The sequence below is a fragment of the Ahaetulla prasina genome, chromosome 4 (assembly GCF_028640845.1).
Source record: "Ahaetulla prasina isolate Xishuangbanna chromosome 4, ASM2864084v1, whole genome shotgun sequence".
Lineage (NCBI taxonomy): Eukaryota > Metazoa > Chordata > Lepidosauria > Squamata > Colubridae > Ahaetulla > Ahaetulla prasina.
In genome coordinates, this window is record NC_080542.1 from 76,015,148 (window position 1) to 76,034,702 (window position 19,555).

The window sequence follows — 19,555 nt, forward strand, 5'->3', positions numbered from 1 at the left end:
GGGGTGAGGTACCAACTGTACGCTGACGATACGCAGCTGTACTTTTCCACCCCAGGCCACCCCAACGAAGCTATCGAAGTACTGTCCCGGTGCCTGGAAGCCGTACGTGTCTGGATGGGGAGAAACACGCTCAAGCTCAATCCCTCCAAGACAGAGTGGCTGTGGATGCCGGCACCCCGGTACAGTCAGCTGCAGCCACAGCTGACTGTTGGGGGCAAATCATTGGCCCCAATGGAAAGGGTGCACAACTTCGGTGTTCTCCTGGATGGACGGCTGTCGTTTGAAGATCACTTGGCGGCCATCTCCAGGAGAGCTTTTTACCAGGTTCGCCTGGTCTGCCAGTTGCGCCCCTTCCTTGACCGGGATGCCCTATGCACGGTCATTCACGCTCTTGTTACCTCTCGGTTGGATTACTGCAGTGCTCTCTACATGGGGCTCCCCTTGAAGTGCACTCGAAGGCTCCAGCTAGTTCAGAATGCAGCTGCGCGGGTGATAGGAGTGTAACACCACTCCTGCGCAGGCTGCACTGGCTGCCTGTGGTTTTTTGGGTGCACTTTAAGGTTTTGGTTACTACCTTCAAAGCCCTCCATGGCTTAGGGCCAGGGTACTTACGGGACCGCCTACTGCTACCAAACGCCTCCCACCGACCCATACGCTCACACAGAGAGAGACTTCTCAGGGTGCCCTCCGCCAAGCAATGTCGGCTGGCGGCCCCTAGGGGAAGGTCCTTCTTTGTGGGGGCTCCTACCCTCTGGAACGAACTTCCCCCTGGTTTGCGTCAACTGCCTGACCTTCGGACTTTTCGCCGTGAGCTGAAGGCGTATTTGTTTATTCGCGCGGGACTGGCTTAGGAATTTTAAATTTTAATATTTTAAATGGTTTGAAATTTTAAGGGGTTTTTTAACGGTATAAATGTTTTAAATTTTTTGCCAACATAGAATAAGTTTTTTAATTTGTGTTTTTATTTGTAAATAAAAATTTTTTTTATTTATTTGTAAATAAAAATTTGTGTTTTTATTTGTAAAATAAGGGGCTCTGGCCCCTTAGTCTTTACCCGTTCCCTGGGCGGCCATGATCCTCAGAGCTTGGGTCTTCAATTGATGTTATGTAATGCTCGGTCTGTGGTTAATAAGGCCCCCCTGATTTGCGACCTTATTTAGGGGGAGTCCGCGGACCTTATGGGCATTACGGAGACCTGGTTGGGCTCGGAGGGGGATGTCCCCATTGTCAAGTTGTGCCCTCCGGGTTTCCGAGCATTTCATCAACCGAGAGCCCAAGGTAGGGGTGGAGGGGTGGCAGTTGTTATTAGGGAAGACCTAGAGCCGAGGGAGGCCACCGTTCCTCAGATAGCCGGTTGTGAATCCCTCTTTGAGAGGTGGGGCCATAGGAATCAGTTGGGCTTGTTGATCATGTACCTGGCTCCTTGCTGCGTGACTACAGCCCTACCCGAGTTTTTGGAGGTGCTTGCCGGGGTGGCGGTTGAGACTCCCAGACTTATAGTCATGGGAGATTTCAACTTGCCATCGACCGGCTTGTCATCGACGGCGGCCCGGGAGTTCCAGGCTTCCATTACGGCCTTGGACCTGATTCAGGTAATTGATGGCCCTATGCACACTGGAGGAGGCACACTGGATCTAATTTATATCTCTGGACTGTGGTTAAATGATCTGGAATTAGATGATTTAGTAACAGAACCTGTGTCATGGTCAGATCATTTTCTCCTTCGCCTGGACTTTTGGACCGCCACCCACCACTGCAGGGAGACGGAACCAATACGTTGGTTCCGTCCCAGGCGCCTGATGGACCCGAAGAGGTTCCTGATGAAGCTTGGGCCGTTCCCTGAGGATCTGGCCCACGGCACGGCTGAAGAACTAGTTGTGGCCTGGGAACAGGCCGCGGCTGGAGCTTTGGACCATGTCGTGCCTTTGCGGCCTCTGACCCGGCGCAGATCTCAGCCGGCCCCTTGGTTCTCCGAGGGGCTGAGAGAGATGAAACGCTGGAGAAGACGCCTAGAGAGTACCTGGAGGTCCAGCCGTTCCGAAGCTGACCGGACACTAGTTAGGTCTTATTCTAAGGCCTACCTAGTGGCACTGAGGGAGGCGAAGCGTTCTTACGCTTCCACCCTCATTGCGTCGACAGATAACCGCCCGGCCGCCCTGTTTCGGGTGACTCGCTCTCTCCTTCATCAGGAGCCTTTGCAGTCACGTGCCAAGGAGTTTAGTGGTTATCTATACGATAAAATCGTTCAGCTCAGGGATGGCTTGGACCGGAATTGGGATGATCCAAGTGAGAGGGTGGAGTCACGTCTTGTCGAGATTGTTTGGGATGAGTTTGCCCCTGTGGCTCTCGAGGACGTGGACAGATTGTTGGGGAGGCTTCACGCCACCACATGTTTACTGGACCCGTGCCCTTCCTGGTTGGTGCCAGCCACACAGGAGGTGACACAAGGCTGGCTCCAGGGGATTATTAATGCTTCCTTGTTGGAGGGGGTTTTCCCTGCCGCCTTGAAAGAGGTGGTAGTGAGACCCCTCCTCAAGAAGCCTTCCCTGGACCCAGCTATTTTGGGTAATTATCGTCCGGTCTCCAACCTTCGCTTTGTTGCGATGGTTGTAGAGAGTGTTGTGGCGCGGCAGCTACCCCAATACCTGGATGAAGCTGTCTATCTAAACCCGTTCCAGTCCGGCTTCCGACCCGGATATAGTTTGGAGACAGCTTTGGTCGCGTTGGTGGATGATCTCTGGAGGGCCAGAGACAGGGGTTGTTCCTCTGCCCTGGTCCTATTAGATCTCTCAGCAGCTTTTGATACCATCGACCATGGTATCTTGCTGCACCAGTTGGAGGGGTTGGGAGTGCGAGGCACCGTTTACCAGTGGTTCTCCTCCTATCTCTCTGACCGGTCGCAGACGGTGTTGACAGGGGGGCAGAGGTCGACCGCGAGGTGCCTTACTTGTGGGGTTCCGCAGGGGTCGATTCTCTTACCTCTCCTGTTCAACATCTATATGAAGCTGCTGGGTGAGATCATCAGTGGCTTTGGGGTGAGATACCAACTGTACGCTGATGACACGCAGCTGTACTTTTCCACCCCAGGCCACCCCAACGAAGCTGTTGAAGTGCTGTCCCGGTGTTTGGAAGCCATACAGGTCTGGATGGGGAGAAACAGGCTCAAGCTCAATCCCTCCAAGACGGAGTGGCTGTGGATGCCGGCACCCCGATACAGTCAGTTGCAGCCACAGCTGACTGTTGGGGGTGAGTCATTGGCCCCAATGGAAAGGGTGCGCAACTTGGGTGTTCTCCTGGATGGACGGCTGTCGTTCGAAGATCACTTAATGGCTGTCTCCAGGATAGCTTTCCACCAGGTTCGCCTGGTTCGCCAGTTGCGCCCCTTCCTTGATCGGGATGCCTTATGCACAGTCATTCATGCTCTTGTTACCTCTCGCTTGGATTATTGCAATGCTCTCTACATGGGGCTCCCCTTGAAGTGCACTCGGAGGCTTCAGTTAATCCAGAATGCAGCTGCGCGGGTGATAGAGGGAGCCGCACGAGGCTCCCATGTAACACCACTCCTGCGCAGGCTGCACTGGCTGCCTGTGGTCTTTAAGGTTTTGGTCACTACCTTAAAGGGTGCACTTTAAGGTTTTGGTCACTACCTTTAAAGCACTCCATGCCTTGGGGCCTGGGTACTTACGGGACCGCCTACTGTTACCCCATGCCTCCCACCGACCCGTACACTCACACAGAGAGGGATCTCTCAGGCAATGCTGGTTGGCGGCCCCCAGGGGAAGATCCTTCTCTGTGGGGGCTCCTACCCTCTGGAACGAACTTCCCCCTGGCTTGCGCCAAGTACCTGATCTTCGGACCTTCTGCCGCGAGTTGAAAACGTATTTATTTACTCGCGCGGGGCTGGCTTAAATTTTAAATTTTTAAATTTTAAATTTCTAGATGAATTTTAATGGGTTTTTTAGATTTTAAATGTTTTTTAAAATTTTCGGCCAATTATATAATAAGTTTTTTAATTTTGTTTTAATTGTATATTGCTTGTGTTCTTATTCCGGCTGTAAACCGCCCTGAGTCCTTCGGGAGAAGGGCGGTATAAAAATCTAATAAATACTAAACACTACTACTAAATAATTAAGGGAACAATAGGACAGGAACGGTAGGCACTATTGTGCTCTTATGCACACTTGAGCGGTGCGCCCTGAGGAGAGACAATATTTCTAATCGGGCCATCAGGACTATACAAGCAGTTTGAAGGTCCTCTACAGAACGCACTTATTCTGCCACTTAGCGAGTTTTTTGTTCCTGGTGTGATAAAGTTGGAGTTTATCCTCTTCAAGTTTCAATAGGCCACATAGACTTTTTGCAGGAAGGTTTGGACAAAAAGTTGTCACCTAATACCTTGCAAAGACAGGTGGCAGTTCTGTTTACTGTTTTGTCCTGGGGATCTTTGCCTTCCTTAGCTCACCACCCTACTATCAAGAGATTTCTTAAGGGTGCTGCAAATTTATGCCCTCCTGTTATACATAGGTATCCCACTTGGGATTTATCTATTGTGTTGAATTTATCTATTGTGTTGGATTCCCTGACAATATAAACCATTGAGGACCACCAGCCTTCACCTTTTGACTTGCAAGGTTGCATTTTCAGTATCTGTGACTTCGGCCAGGAGGATTTCTGAGTTGGCTGTTCTCTCAGTTCGCAGTGATCTCTGTGTTTTTCACCCGGGTTGGGTGATTCTTCGCCTAGATCCTTCCTTTATTCCTAAAGTTAATTCTACCTTTCATCATATTTATTTATTTATTTATTTATTTATTTATTTATTTATTTATTTATTCATATTTTTATACCGCCCTTCTCCGAAGACTCAGGGCCGTGCACAGCCAATAAAATGACAAGAATCCTAACAAATTAAAATACAATATCAAGTTTAAAAAACTGATTCAATCACTGTATACTTAAAATATTAGCTAAAATTTATCAAAACTAAAACCTTAGTAAAACCCTATTAAAAGCCACTAAAACCCCCATACTAAAATCAATCAGGCCAGCCCCACTTGGTGAAAAAAGAAAGTCTTGAGCTCGCGTTTAAAGGTCTGGAGATCAGGGAGGAGACGGAGTTCCACAGGCAGCTCATTCCATAGAGCCGGGCCCCCCACAGAGAACGCCCTTCCCCTGGGAGCTGCCAGCCGACATTGACTAGCCGACGGCACCCTAAAAAGACCCTCCCTGTGGGCGCGCACTGGACGTACCGGACAATGGGAGGTAACTGTCGGCAGCAGGTGGTCCCGTAAATATCCCGGTCCAATGCCATGGAGCGCTTTAAAGGTAATAACCAACACCTTGAAGCGCACCTGGAAGACCACCGGCAACCAATGCAGCCTGCGCAGGAGAGGTGTTACATGGGAGCTACGAGGAGCTCCCTCAATCCCCTGCGCGGCCACATTCTGCACCAGTTGGAGCTTCCGGGTGCTCCTCAAGGGGAGCCCCATGTAGAGAGCATTGCAGTAATCCAGACGGGAAGTGACAAGGGCATGAGTGACCATGCATAACGTGTCCCGGTCCAGGAAAGGGCGCAACTGGCGAATCAGGCAAACCTGATGAAAAGCTCCCCTGGCAACGGCTGTCAAATGGTCTTCTAAAGACAGCCGCGCATCCAGGAGAACGCCTAAATTGCGCACCAATTCCCTGTGAACTAACGCAATAATGCAAGAGTTTGTTCTCCCGGATTTTTGTCCTTACCCAGTTCATGATTTGGACCTCCGTTGGCATACCTTGGATGTGCATAGAGCATTGCAGATTTATATTGAAAGGACAGCTGATTTATGATGGACAGAGTCCTTATTTATCTCCTTTATTCCAGTGTTCCTGGGTCGCAGAGTTACATCATCAACCATTGGCAGATGGATTCAACTTATGATCACCAAGGCTTATGAGGTTCGATCCCTTCCACGACTGACTCATCTGACGGCACACTCCACTCATAGCGCAGCTACTTTGGTGGTGTGGGCTACTCAAGCTTCGTTGTTGGAGGTTTGCAGGGCCGCAAGGTGGACTTCACCTTCTCCTTTCATTAAACATTACAAGATTGACAAGTTCACCTCGGCTGAGGTGGCTTTTGGATGTAGGGTGTTGCAACAGGTGATTGCATCACAAAACAAATGCTGACCAGCCCAGTCCCTCCCATTCTTAGGGACACTCAACTTTGGTATGTCCCATACCTGGCTGCTGTCTCCACCAATATGGAGAAGGGGCGTTGGGACTTACTTGACACACGCCTTCTTGTTGAGTGGAGACAGCAGCCAGTCCCACTCTGTTTCAGTCTGGTTTTACTGTTTAATAAATCTGTTGTTTTTTTCTGACATGTTGAGTCTGCTTCTTCATCTTCACCAAAAGCTGGGTTTCTAGCAGCAGGAGGCAGGGTTATCGACTTTAGCAGTCTCAATCCTCCAATCTAAACAGACAAATACAACCCATACCTGGCTGCTGTCTCCACTCAACGAGAAGGTGTGTGTCCCTTTCACACTTTGCACATACACACAACACAATACAACACAACTGACACACACAATGTAAAAGCAGCTTCACTTCACCCAAAATGGCCCCTGCAACAAGCAGGAACTTCACACACCCACAAAAAGTTCAAAAACCAACTTTCACACTTTACACACACACAACACAACACAACTGACTCACACACACACACAGAGACACAAAGCTTTGTGAAATTTTGTATGTTTGTGTAGTTAGAGTGAAACATTACAGAAACACACCAAATCTCAGAAAGCTGCACAAATATTTTATTTTATTATTTTATTTTATTTATATTTTTTAGATCAGGGATCTCCAACCTTAGTAACTGTAAGGTTTGTGGACTTCAACTCCCAGAGTTCCTCAGCCAGGAAAGCTGGCTGAGGAACTCTGGGAGTTTAAGTCCACAAGCCTTAAAGTTACTAAGGTTGGAGACCTCTGTTTTAGATAAAAGCACCTAAATTTAAAACTTCCTTAACTTTTAATTGCTGTCTAAAAACCGAACTCCTTAAAAAAAAACCCAATTAACTATTTTTTAATAGTTTACTTACCCAGTTGAGACAGGCAGATTGAGTTGCTCACCGGGAGATGGATTGCAGGCAAGCAGATTCAGTTGCTAGCCGATGCAACTGATTGCAGAAGCCATGGCTTTGCAAGCCTGAAAGGAGCAGTAATTAGGTAAGTGGGGGAGGGGCAATTGGGTGGGCATGGGTGGTTGTAAGAGGTTGTAAAAAAGTGATTCTAAAAGCCTGTGATGATCAGGAAATTCATCTGGGATCACCAGAGGGAAAAAAATATTTTAAAAGTCTCGTCTGACGATCCCAGCTGAAGTTGCCTCATGGCAACCCAGAAGATCGCAACCTCTTAAAAGGATTTCTTCTACAAGCTCTTGTAGAAAGCTTGTAGAGCTTGTAGAAAACATGTTTTTTAAAGGTTTTGGTAATCAGGCAATTCAGCTGGGATCTCCAGAGGAGCCTTTTAAAACCTTTTGTTTTTGCAACCTCTTTGGCCAAGGGAATTGGTTCGGAGGCGTGGCCAGCTGGGCATCATTACCGGTTCTGCGAACTTGGCCAGATTTTTGCCAGTGGTTCTTAAGAACCGGTCAGAACCAGTAGCAACCCACCACTGATGTGCTAACTTTGCTCTTGCAGTAAATGACATCATCTGATCAGTTAGAATAACAGAGTTGGAAGAGACCTTGGAGGTCTTCTAGTCTTTTAGTTAGCACCTAACACACATTCTTTTGTTGAGGTGCACTTAGTACAATGGTGACTCATTATATGATGGAGCCAGTGAATCTTTTTGGCAAAATAGCTTAAGAATTAGCACGTATGTTAGGATTTTTAAAAAAGATGAAATGTTGTTTACTTTTTTTTAGCAAACCAGAATTTTTTTTATTGATCTACCTAGCTAAATATTTGTTATAAAGATTAGAAGATTTCTGCTCAGCTTAGAGGTGTCAGAGATTGAATCTGGGAACTTCACCATCTGTTCTATAATTGAAATGTAGGCTCTACCAGATTAAGTTGCTACTCTTCCCATGAGAATTCTATCTTCATAAATCTATCTGTGTCTACATAGATTATGCAAGTTACAGTAGATGGACACTCAGCTGGATATGATCCTTTGTGATCATTTTAATAGTGCCTCTAAACCTTAAGTAGCTGGAAACATGCCAGTCTTTAATTTCCTAGAGATAAGGAATGTCCAACTGTAGGCTTGTTAGGAGTCAACATTTTGGAAACATGCCAAAGCCTTGTTTGTTAGAAAGCACAACTAGAGCCAAGTGGGCCTTGCACCTTGCTGTTCACTCACTTGTCTTCTCTGATTCCCAGAATAGAATGTGCTAACTACTATTTCTTCTTCTTCCTTCCTGAGCTCTTACTTCTTCATCAAGAAGAAGAAGGAATCACTTAAAGCTTAGGATTCCCCGAAAGTGTTTGGTCAAAACCTGGAGCTGCATTCATTCAACCAGCACAACATGGAAATTCAGACTGTTCAGACAGATGACAACTGCCTACAGAAAAGCATCATGGCAATATCACAAACTTAAACTCTTAAGAATTGGAAGTTATTTCTAGATCAGCCAAAAATGCAGCCATCATTTGACAGTCAGTACTTGTCATCTGACAAAGATGACTGGTACAAGAAATTAATATCTAACTGAAAACAAAGGAAATATACATCATAAGTAAATTGTTCATTACAATTGTCATCCTATCATATCTTACACAACCTCCATGAGAATGCCCCTTCATTCTGACTTCTGGTGGCTCCGCTCTCTCCGAAGGACGCCCTAAGGGCGCCCGCGCTAGGATTCTGTAAAAGCCGGTGAAAACTGCAGCTGAAAGTACCTTCCCCGGTAAGGGGAAGGGAAAGAGCAAGAAGAAGGAAAGGTAGAGCTCTCTCTAGAGGCCCAGTTTGGGGAACTCGAAAGGGAAAGTTCCCTGGAAATCCTTCTAAAAAAAGCTCCAGCTCCAGCGTGTCTCTGCTTTATGCAGACAGAGAAGAGAGCGACCACTTCTGCTTCAAGTGATTGTTATGGATATTTATAAGCAGACAGAATAAACACAGGAGATCAGTCATTTAAATTGCAAGTATTAAATCTGACTTCTATTTTTTTTTAAAAAAAAAAATCTCTCATCTACAATCAACACAATGAAATAAAATGGCGTTTACTTGTTGAGAAAGTGAAACTGAATGGAGATTTTATCTTATTGTACTGGACTGTGGATTGTTGGATTATTTTAGTTTGTTTAAGTATTTTATAAGGGGATTTTCAGCAAGAACTTTGCCATGAAGGTTTCTTCAGAAGAATGGATTCGTGACTTTATACAGGATTATACAGAAAGAATGTATTTAATTACTCAAAAATACGAATTGGAAAAAAATGGAGGAGTTTTGGATGAGAGTTTGGAGGAAATTAACCAATGTAATCAGGACTTGGAATATGGAATGGAGGACATAACAAAAGTGGATAAATATGAAGATAGGATCCTGAATAAACAAGTTGATGTAAAGAAGCCTTTTTTAAAAAGTTTGGATGAAATGCCTGAATTTGTGCTACAGGAGACTGTCTCCCGAAATGGAAAAATTCACAGGGTTAATGCTTTCCAAGAGTTCTCTTTTCGGATTGAGGGAATATACGGCAGTAACTCGTGGATTCTTGGACATAAGGAACTATTAGGAAATATTGTGACTGACTTTTCAAAAGGAGTAATGAAGGAAAGACAGAGACTAATGCATCAAAAAAAAATGGCAAGAGACAAAAGTATCATCCTTGAAAGAATTTTTTTTTTTGAAATATTAACAGAAAAAGATATTAGCGTTCCTGAAAGGCAATACGTGAGAAAGATCTGGAAGAAATGGGTTGATTATATGTTTTATAACTATCATAAAAGACTAGATATTTGGATTTATACTGGATTTTGACGAGGAAGGACTAAAGTTGAATAGATATTGTAATTTCCCTGTATTGAAATTTTATAATCTGTTGTATTGAATTTTAAATAGAATATTCTCGAAAGATCTTATGTAAGAAAGACTTGGGGGGGAAATTATATGGTTATAGAAGCTATAAGGGAGATATTCTCTGAATTGGATTGGATTTTTATGCTTTAGCTGGTTTTAAATACTTTAGGATTAATTTGTTCTATTGATCTATATATTTTATTACTGTTTATTGTTAATTTTTTGAAGGATTTTGGTTATGTAAGGAGGAAGTCAGAGCTAGAGAGGGAAAATTGGTATAATAGTTTTGGGGGGGAAATTTTTTTTTAGTATATGTTTGTTTTATTTTTAACTATACCTTGTGCTTGTTCCGGGAAGTCAGGGGGGGAGGGGGGAGGGGGTTTGTGAAGGGAGAGGGGTTGGGGGGAAAGGGGGGGGGTTGTAAAACTTTTTGAATAAAAAAAAAAAAGAGAATGCCCCTTCATTCTTATTAGCAAAGAGATAAGTAAAGGATTTTAAATAAAAGATAAGACTTTTTGACACAAATAGCATGTATGTTTAAGATACAGATACTTGCATTTATTCTTCAACTTGGCAATTTTCATATAGCTGTCATTATGCAAGTTATAATTACTGAATTCATTATTTGATACCTTCTTCCCAGATTGATTTTCTCAATAAGCTTTTTGTCAGCCTTCCCTGATGGTTTTGTAACCTTTATATTCTTTATATTCTTTAATTATATTTAATATAATTCTTTATATTAAAAGGATTAGGCTATCTTTTTTTCATTAGCAGCTTTTTTCTTTTGGCATTTAGTTATATTACATGTGACTTTAAACAGGATCAAACATGGTTAGTATTTTTGTGAAAGGACAACAAATAATCCCTGGACTCTAAGGTAGGCTGGGAAGAAAATAGGAAAGCACAAAGCACAAATTATTTTCATATCATTGCCAAGAAAATTACACGGCCATGTCCAAGAAGTCACCAGAAATAAAAAAGTAGATACTGCAGTATCTTCCTTCTCCTGTTCCCACTCCTTCTCGCCTCTCTCTTCTTCATCTTCCCCTTCCTCACCATTCCCCACTCTTCCTTCCACTTTTTCCCTCCTCTCACTTCCTTCCTCTCCTCCTCTTCCTCTCCCTCCCTTCCCTTCCTCTCCTCTCCTCTCCCCCTCTTTCTCTTCCTCTCTTCCCTCCCCTTTCCCTCCCTCCCCTTTTCCCTCTGCTCATTCTTCCCTTCTCCCCTTCCTTTTTCTCTTTTCCCCATATCCCCTTTTCCTCCATTTATTTATTTATTATTTTTTATTTATTTATTTGTCGTAACAATATATACAAGCGTTGCATAAAGGGTTATATAATATATGAACGTATATATGAGGAGAAACGAGGTACTATAAACATATATATACATAGGGGAAGAAACAATAGGACAGGAACGGTAGGCACATTTGTGCTCTTATGCACGCCCCTTAGAGTCCTCTTAGGAAAGTGGTGAGGTCAACCGTGGACAGTTTTTGAGTAAAGCCTTTGGGGTTATGAGAAGAAACCACAGAGTCAGGTAATGCATTCCAAGCATATACAATTCTGTTACAGAAATCGTGTTTTCTGCAATCTAAACTGGAGCGGTTGACATTGAGTTTAAATCTGTTGGTAGCTCTTGTGATATTGTTATTGAAACTAAAAAAGTCATTGACAGGAAGGACATTACAACGGATGATTTTATATGCTAAACCCAGATCCTGTCGAAGGCGACGAAGTTCCAAGTTTTCTAGACCCAGGATATCAAGTCTGGTGGAATAAGGTATTTTATTGGTTTCGGAGGAGTGGAGAATTCTTCTCGTAAAATACCTTTGGACACGCTCAACTGTGTTGATGTCAGATATATGGTATGGGTTCCAGACAGGAGAGCAGTAATCAAGAATTGGCCTAACAAATGTTTTATATGCTCTGGTCAGTAGCTTGGTGTTTTTTGAAAAGAAGCTACGTAAAATTAAGTTAACAACTCTTAGAGCCTTCTTAGCTATATAGTTGCAGTGGGCTTTGGCACTTAAATCGTTAGATGTAAAAACTCCAAGGTCTTTGACAGGGTGGGGTCATCTGAGGCAATGTCCATCAAGCATGTACTTTGTGATTGGGTTCTTTCTTCCAATATGCAAGACTGAGCATTTACTGGTTGAGATTTGTAGTTGCCAAATTTTAGACCAAGCAGTTAGATGATCAAGGTCCTTTTGAATTGTGGATGTATTGTCAGTGGTGTTGAAAAGTTTGACATCATCAGCAAAGAGAACACAGTTACTTGAGATATGATTACAAAGATCATTTATGTATATTATAAAGAGAGTAGGTCCAAGAACGCTACCTTGAGGAACACCACTCTTGACAGGAACAGGATTTGATAGAGCATTACCAATTTTAACTATTTGTTGTCTGTTTGACAGAAAAGCAGATATCCAGTTGTGTAAGGGTCCTGAAATGCCATAGGATTTTAATTTTAGGAGAAGTTTATCATGTACTACTGAGTCAAAAGCTTTACAGAAGTCTATGTATATTGCATCAATTGATTTACCTAGATCAAGATTTGTAGTCCATAGGTTTTTACAGTGGAGAAGTTGTAAATTGCATGATAATTTTTTCCTGAAGCCAAATTGTTTATTTGAGAGAAGGTTGTGTATTTCTAAGTGTAAGGTAATGGATTGGTTGATGATGGATTCCATAACCTTGCAGGCGATGCAACATAGGGAGATTGGTCTATAATTATCAATTATTATTTCTTCTCCTGCTGCTCCTTCTCTTCTCTGCCCATCTCAAACAGGTATCAAATGTATGGTTTAAAAATCCAAATAAATAATAATAAAAAAGCAGCAAAAATTACAACAATAATTACATCTGAGGCTAAACCCAAATCAAAACATTAAGAAGCCTATAGAAACATATTGACGAAGAACCTATATGTAAAGGAGCATCCAGGTTTTCAAAGTCTTATGGAATACTAGCAGGGATTTACTGAACAAATCTTAAGGAATATGGTATTTCAGTTCAATGCAGTGATTTTTACTTGTTTGCATCTTTTTTGTTGTTGTTGTAATTAGTATGGAAAACCATATTACAGTTTTTTAAATAAGATTTTGGAATGGTTCACCATAAATATACAAATATAAAAGTATCTCACTTCCAATTGCCTTGAAAGCATTACAACATTCTACAGAATGCTTTTATAATTAAATATTTTCTGTTAGAAATGGGTTTTGTTTTTTTGTTTTTTTGAGTGAGACACTGTTCTAGTATATTAGTATATCTGCAAAGGCAGCATAACACACTAGAACTTTGTATTTACTTTTGCATCAGCATTGCTAATGTTATGCTGTCTTTGCACATATATTCTGTATTTGCATCTTAACATGTCTTAAAACATTGATCATTAGAAAACTGTACTCTATGTACTCTTTCTTCTCATTGAACACACTTTATTCAGTAGTTATAAAATTAAACAACTGATACTCTTGGATTTTGGCCAGGATACAAAGCCAATTTAGATGTGTGGTTTTGTGCCAATGCTATAATATTAAAATCTGCTTAAATCAAGCCTTCTGATTTTATTTTCTAAAGGGGCAAAGTTTTCCAGTGGGATTCCACTAGAATCACTAAGCTCTAATAAAGATATCACATCTCTAAATTTCTTTAAGAAATTTTAAGCTCCCTACTAACTTAAACTTGAAAGCAAAGTAAGAAATCTTCATTTATCACAAATTTATTATAAAATCAATATCATCTATTGGCTCAAAGGGCTCTGGTCTTTATATTGGTTACAGTCCCACTGTATTGTCATAAGAAAATTCCAATAAAAGAAACAAAGACAACAACACAAGCAATAATTCTTACTTTAAGATCAGAGATTTGTTTCTGATAATTTGGAACATAAGAGATGAATAAAAGATATGATAACATTAGTACACTTACATTAACAAGCCATTGCAATGTGGTCCTGTAAGGACGGCTATAAATCAAACGGCCCCAATCTCATATCAAGCTACACTTTTTATTCTTGTCTTCTTACTGACATACACGCTTCACAACTTCACTTCCTTGTTCTTTCTTACTGACTTATCACTTTCCGTAAACACCCATGTACATCTTAGCAATTTGTTACTTTCAGTTCCTCATTTCCCACAGTTTCATTCTTCCTGTTCTAAATGTATCTGCACAAGTACATACTTTGCAGAAATATATCACACAAATTAGAAATATTTCTAGTACATTTTGCAATTATGTTAGTTTAAAACTTTGGTTCATTGAGGCCTACAAACATATACCTATCCCTTATTACCTGTAACTTTTAAATAGAATAGGATAGAATATAATTCTTTATTGGCCAAGTGTGATTGGACATAGAAGGAATTTGTCTTGGTGCATATGCTCTCAGTGTACATAAAAGAAAAGATACATTCGTCAAGAATCATAAATACAACACTTAATGATAGTCATAGGGTAACAAATAAGCAATCAAATCATATTAGGAAACAGTCAATATAAATCGTAAGGATACCAGTAACAAGGTTATAGCCATACAGTCATAAGTGGGAGGAGATGGGTGATAGGAATGATGACAAGATTAATAGTAGTGCAGACTTAGTAACTAGTTTGACAGTGTTGAGGGAATTATTAGTTTAACAGAGTGATGGCATTCGGGAAAAAACTGTACTTGTGTCTAGTTGTTCTGGTTTTCAGTGCTCTATAGCGTCGTTTTGAGGGTAGGAGTTGAAACAGTTTATGTTGAGGATGCGAGGTCTGTAAATATTTTCACAGCCCTCTTTTTGACTTGTGCAGTATACAGGTCCTCAATGGAAGGCAGGTTGGTAGTAATTGTTTTTTCGGCTGTTCTAATTATCCTCTGAAGTCTGTGACTTTCTTGTTGGGTTGCAAAACCAAACCAGACAGGTGCAGATGACAAGACTCAATAATTCTTCTGTAGAATTTGATCAGCAGCTCCTTGGGCAGTTAGAGCTTCCTGAATTGGTGCAGAAAGAACATTCTTTGTTGTACTTTTTTGATGACTTTTTGATGTTACCTGTCCATTTTACATCTTTTTTGTTTTGAACAAGTTTTTATTGATTTTTTAATTTTTCCTCTTACACACATACATGAACAGAGTACTGGCCATATCATGTCTTATACAATTCAATATATTTAAATATATTTTACTTAGTTATAATTTTTGCCAAAATATTCTTTTTTCATAATTTTTATTCATATCCTAATATTTCCTTGCTCGTTTCACTAAGTCACATCTTCTTTTGCCCTTAAATTCTAATTTCTCCATTTTTATTGGTATGCATTCTCTTTCATTCTTTTTTTTTTAACTGTTTCAATTTTTATCCTAATATATTCAAATATATTCAGGGTTGTCTTTCTTCCATTTCATCTTTTCTTTTTCACAGAAATCCTTTCTTTTCATTCCTCCTCCTCCCTTCTTTCATCCTACCTACTTTCTTCTCTCCTCTCCTATTCCTTCTCTATTTCCCCTTCCTTTCTCCCCCTCCTCCCTACTTCCTCCGTATCTAACTTTCTCTCCTACTCTTCTTTCCCCTACCTTTCCTCCTCTCCTCTCCCCTTTCTTCTTTCTCCCTCCCTCCTTCTCCCTTCCCATCTCTCTCCTTCTTCTTATCTCTCTCCATTGCTGTATTTATTTTCATTTCAATATTTGGCAACCCCAATTTTCTCATTTATTAAGTATATTTCTCAAATCTCCCCTCATATATTTTAGTTATTAACATTGTCTTCATCTTATTCCATTTGTATCTTACAATCAATTATTACAACTTTCCACCTCTTATTTTCTTAGTTTTTTTGTTCCCAGATCAATAGTTGTTATTCTTTTCCAATATTATACATCATTTATTAACATTTCAATTTTATTCCCTTTTTACATCTTAATTTCAATCATTTTCACTTATAAACCATACTGTCGTTCACATTCCATCTGTTGGGCTATTTATTATTACTACTTTTTTTAAAAAAACCTATGTATTTCTTCTTTTTTACCTTCTTTATAATTTTATATCTTAACTTCAATTACTTTTTCCATTCTTTTATATGTTTAAAATTTATTTCCTTACCATCAACTATTCCATCCATTCTCAGACACAAAAAGAAAAAGAAAACATATATCCCATTATATCTTCCACATTTCATTTACATCTCCATTTTACATTAAACAGTATATTCCTTCTTTTCTACTCCCTTCATTCTCTTCATTTCAACTCTTTTTAACTACCCTTTTACAACAATCTATATATTTTTTCTAATTTCCATCATTCCTAAAAGTTTCTACCAGTATTTTAATTTCTTTTCTACTATTCATTTTTTCCTCATTTTAACCATTTTCTTTCAGCTTCTCCACAATCCCATCTCTTAATATTTTTTCTCCCTTTCTCCCATTCTTTTTTCTTCTTCTTTCTCTTTTTCTTATATTTTCTTTTCTATCTCCTTTCTCTAGCTTTTACTCTTTTAATTTTCTCCCTCAATTTTTCTCCATTTTCTCCGCTTCTCTTTATTCTATCACTGCTAATCCCAGTGTAATCATCTATTTTTTTCCACTCTTTTAGTTTTTCCCTTCAGTCTTTTCTTTTTTTCTTTTTCCCCTTTCTTTTTTGAGGTATCCTTCCCCCTCTCCATTTCTATTCTTTCACTATCAATCCCAATATGATCATCTATATTTTTATCCTCACTCATTTCTTTTTCAGCATTATATTTTTGTTGCTCTTGTTTCCTCATAATTTCTTCATAATTTCTTTTTTTATTTTTAAGCCACAACTCTGCTTGTTTATTCCCTTTAAAGGATTCTCGCACCATTTGGAGCATCTCCCATAATTCCTCCCAATTCTTCATATTTTCAATATAAGGAGAAAAACTTTTTAAATTTATTTATTTTAATTTATGTATAGTCCACATTCAAGTCCAAAATATTGTCTCTTCCCCCCCTCCTTTTTTCTATTTCCAAATGCAAGCCAGTTCAGATATTTCTTTCTTTTTTTTTCTGGGTCGTCCTAGTTCCAATCTTAGTCAGTCTTTTGAAGCTATGCCGTAACTGTTTAAACAAGTACTCCTTCAGTGTTCCTTTTTCTCTTAACAGTCTAACCAATGCAATGTTGTTTTTTTCCTTCTCCAGTGATATGCCTTTCCAATCCACAACTCCCAGCAACAAAATATCACTCGTTAATCCACAAAGCCAATTCCTGTCTTTCTCAATTTAATCCTTTTGTTAGTAAAAGATGCTTTCTCTCAATTTTCTTCTCCTTTTAATATTTATTTTTTCTTCCAAAACCAATTTTAAGTCCAGATGGAATGTTGTTTCTTTTACGGCTTTTGTCTTATAAATCCTCTTTGCTGTTTGTTTCCTCTCACTTTAAGTTTCTGCATGCCAACTAACTGCTAACTTCAAGCCAGAACATTTTTGAGCTTTAAAAGTTTTTTAAAGTTTTTGTCTTCTTACCTGCGAGTTGGCCAATTGGTAATAATACTCTGTTCTGATCTCGCCTCCTGCTCAATCTTCTTATGTGGCCGTCCTGACATTGGCAGCTTCTAATGGATGCCTTTTCTGTCATTGGGTCGAAAGCTGAATGCTGGTGCTGCAGGGAATTTGCAACTTCCCTGTTCGCACCGGCCGGTGCCTTCTTTCTTTGCTATCTCTCCAGGAATGCTATGGTCCATTATGAATCCCCAAAATAACAGGAATTTTGGTGCTTTTCCCGGAGTTCCTGGGGTTTGCGTCATCCCGTCGTGATGCTGGCCGCACCTCTCCCATTTTACATCTTGAGATATGGTAGAACCTAGAAATTTGAAGTTCTCTACTGTTGATACTGTGTTGTCTAGTATTGTAAGAAGTGGTAGTATGGGAGGGTTTCTTCTGAAGTCTACCACCATTTTTATGGTTTTGAGTGTGTTCAGTTCCAGATTGTTCCAGTCACACCACGAGGCTAGTTGTTCAACTTCCCATCTGTATGTGGATTCATCATTGTCTAAAATGAGACCGATCACTGTTGTGTCATCTGTGAACTTCAGTAGTCTAACATATGGATTGTTTGAGATGCAGTCATAGGTATATAGAGAGAAGAGAAACGGGGAGAGCATATTGCCTTGGGGGGGCTATGCTAATTGTACAGGTATCTCATGTGATTCTTCTTAGCTTCACCTGCTGCTTCCTGTCTGTTAGGAAGCTTATGATCCACTTACAAGTTTGTTTAGGTCCTGATAGCTGGTTTAGCTTAGTTAGAAGAATGTCTGGAATGATGGTGTTGAATGCTGAACTAGAGTCTACAAAGAGGACCCTTGCATAGATCTTTGGAGATTCAAGATATTGTAGGATGTAGTGCAGAGCCATATTAACATCATCATCTGTTGATCTATTTGCTTGGTATGCAAATTGCAAGGGGTCTAACAGCGGATCCGTGATGGTTTTCAAGTGGGATAGCACTAGCCTTTCAAAGGTTTTCATGACTACAGATATTAACGCAACTGGTCTGTAGTCATTCAGTTCCTTGGTGGTGGGCTTCTTCGGCACTGGGATGATAGTAGAGCATTTGAAGCAAGAAGGAACACAGCACATTTCTAGTGATTTATTGAAGATACAGGTGAAGATGGGGGCCAACTGGTCAGCACAGACTTTTTTTCTCAGTCCTCCCTTTTTGATCATGAGATCAACACAAACCAAAGTGTTAAAAGCATTTTAATATATTTAGCTAAAGCCAAAACTTTTCATAGATTATATGTAAAACATTTTTAAGATGAAGAGAGGCAATTTCTTTGATCAAAGTGTTACCGCAAAATACTGTAGGGGGATTTAGACAGGCTAAAGGTCCTCAGCTGTTTCATGCTGACATATAATGGTTTGCCATCTGATTGCTCAGGTGGATTTCTTATTAGTGATAGAAGGGGTGTTTATTAGTATTAATTTTATTGAAGGGATTCTTGTCAATGTAGAGGAAGAAGAAGAATAACTTCAGAAGAGAAGTGGTAGTATGAGGAACAAATCCTATAGGAGGAACTGAAGAGGGATTGGAGGTTGTAGGTGTGAAGACTACAGAGGACAAACACTTTCTAAGGTGTGAAGGTGAAAAGGTTTGCAGGTGAAAAGGCAAAAAGTTCTTCAACCAAAGCTTCATCCTCTCTACTACTAACAGGTTCAAGGTATGAAGCTATTGTGCTTATGTGCATCTCCATGTTTAGATAACAATCATAAAAGTAACATCTGGAATAGTTTAAAAATTGACAATAAATACTATAGACTTATATGTCAAGAGGAGAATTATAAATTGTTGACACCTTCTAGTCCCAGTCAAAGGTAAACTTACAGATTTTGCCTTCATTGGCCTTAGTCACCATGCGTTCGGATGATTTGTGCCAAGGGTCAAATCAACAGTTGCTGCCTGCACTAGTGACACACAGTTTATGCTTTTGTTTATTGTAACCAAATTGGGACTTAAACAAACAAGGCTTCATTGAAAATTACTAGGAAATGGTTGCAAGATGGCAATAAGTTCAATGGTGAAATTGCAATTACTATATCCCATATTAGTGAT

At 40.5% G+C, this 19,555-nt stretch overlaps 1 long non-coding RNA gene across 1 annotated transcript in view; it reads right to left on the reverse strand.

Moving 5' to 3' along the window:
• Nucleotides 1-14,031, reverse strand: part of LOC131197681 (uncharacterized) — a 60,529-nt gene extending 46,498 nt beyond the window's left edge. Inside the window, exon 1 of the long non-coding RNA XR_009155003.1 lies at nt 13,938-14,031. This is a non-coding gene — a long non-coding RNA (uncharacterized LOC131197681). The remainder of the gene's footprint in view (nt 1-13,937) is intronic.
• Nucleotides 14,032-19,555: the final 5,524 nt, after the last annotated feature.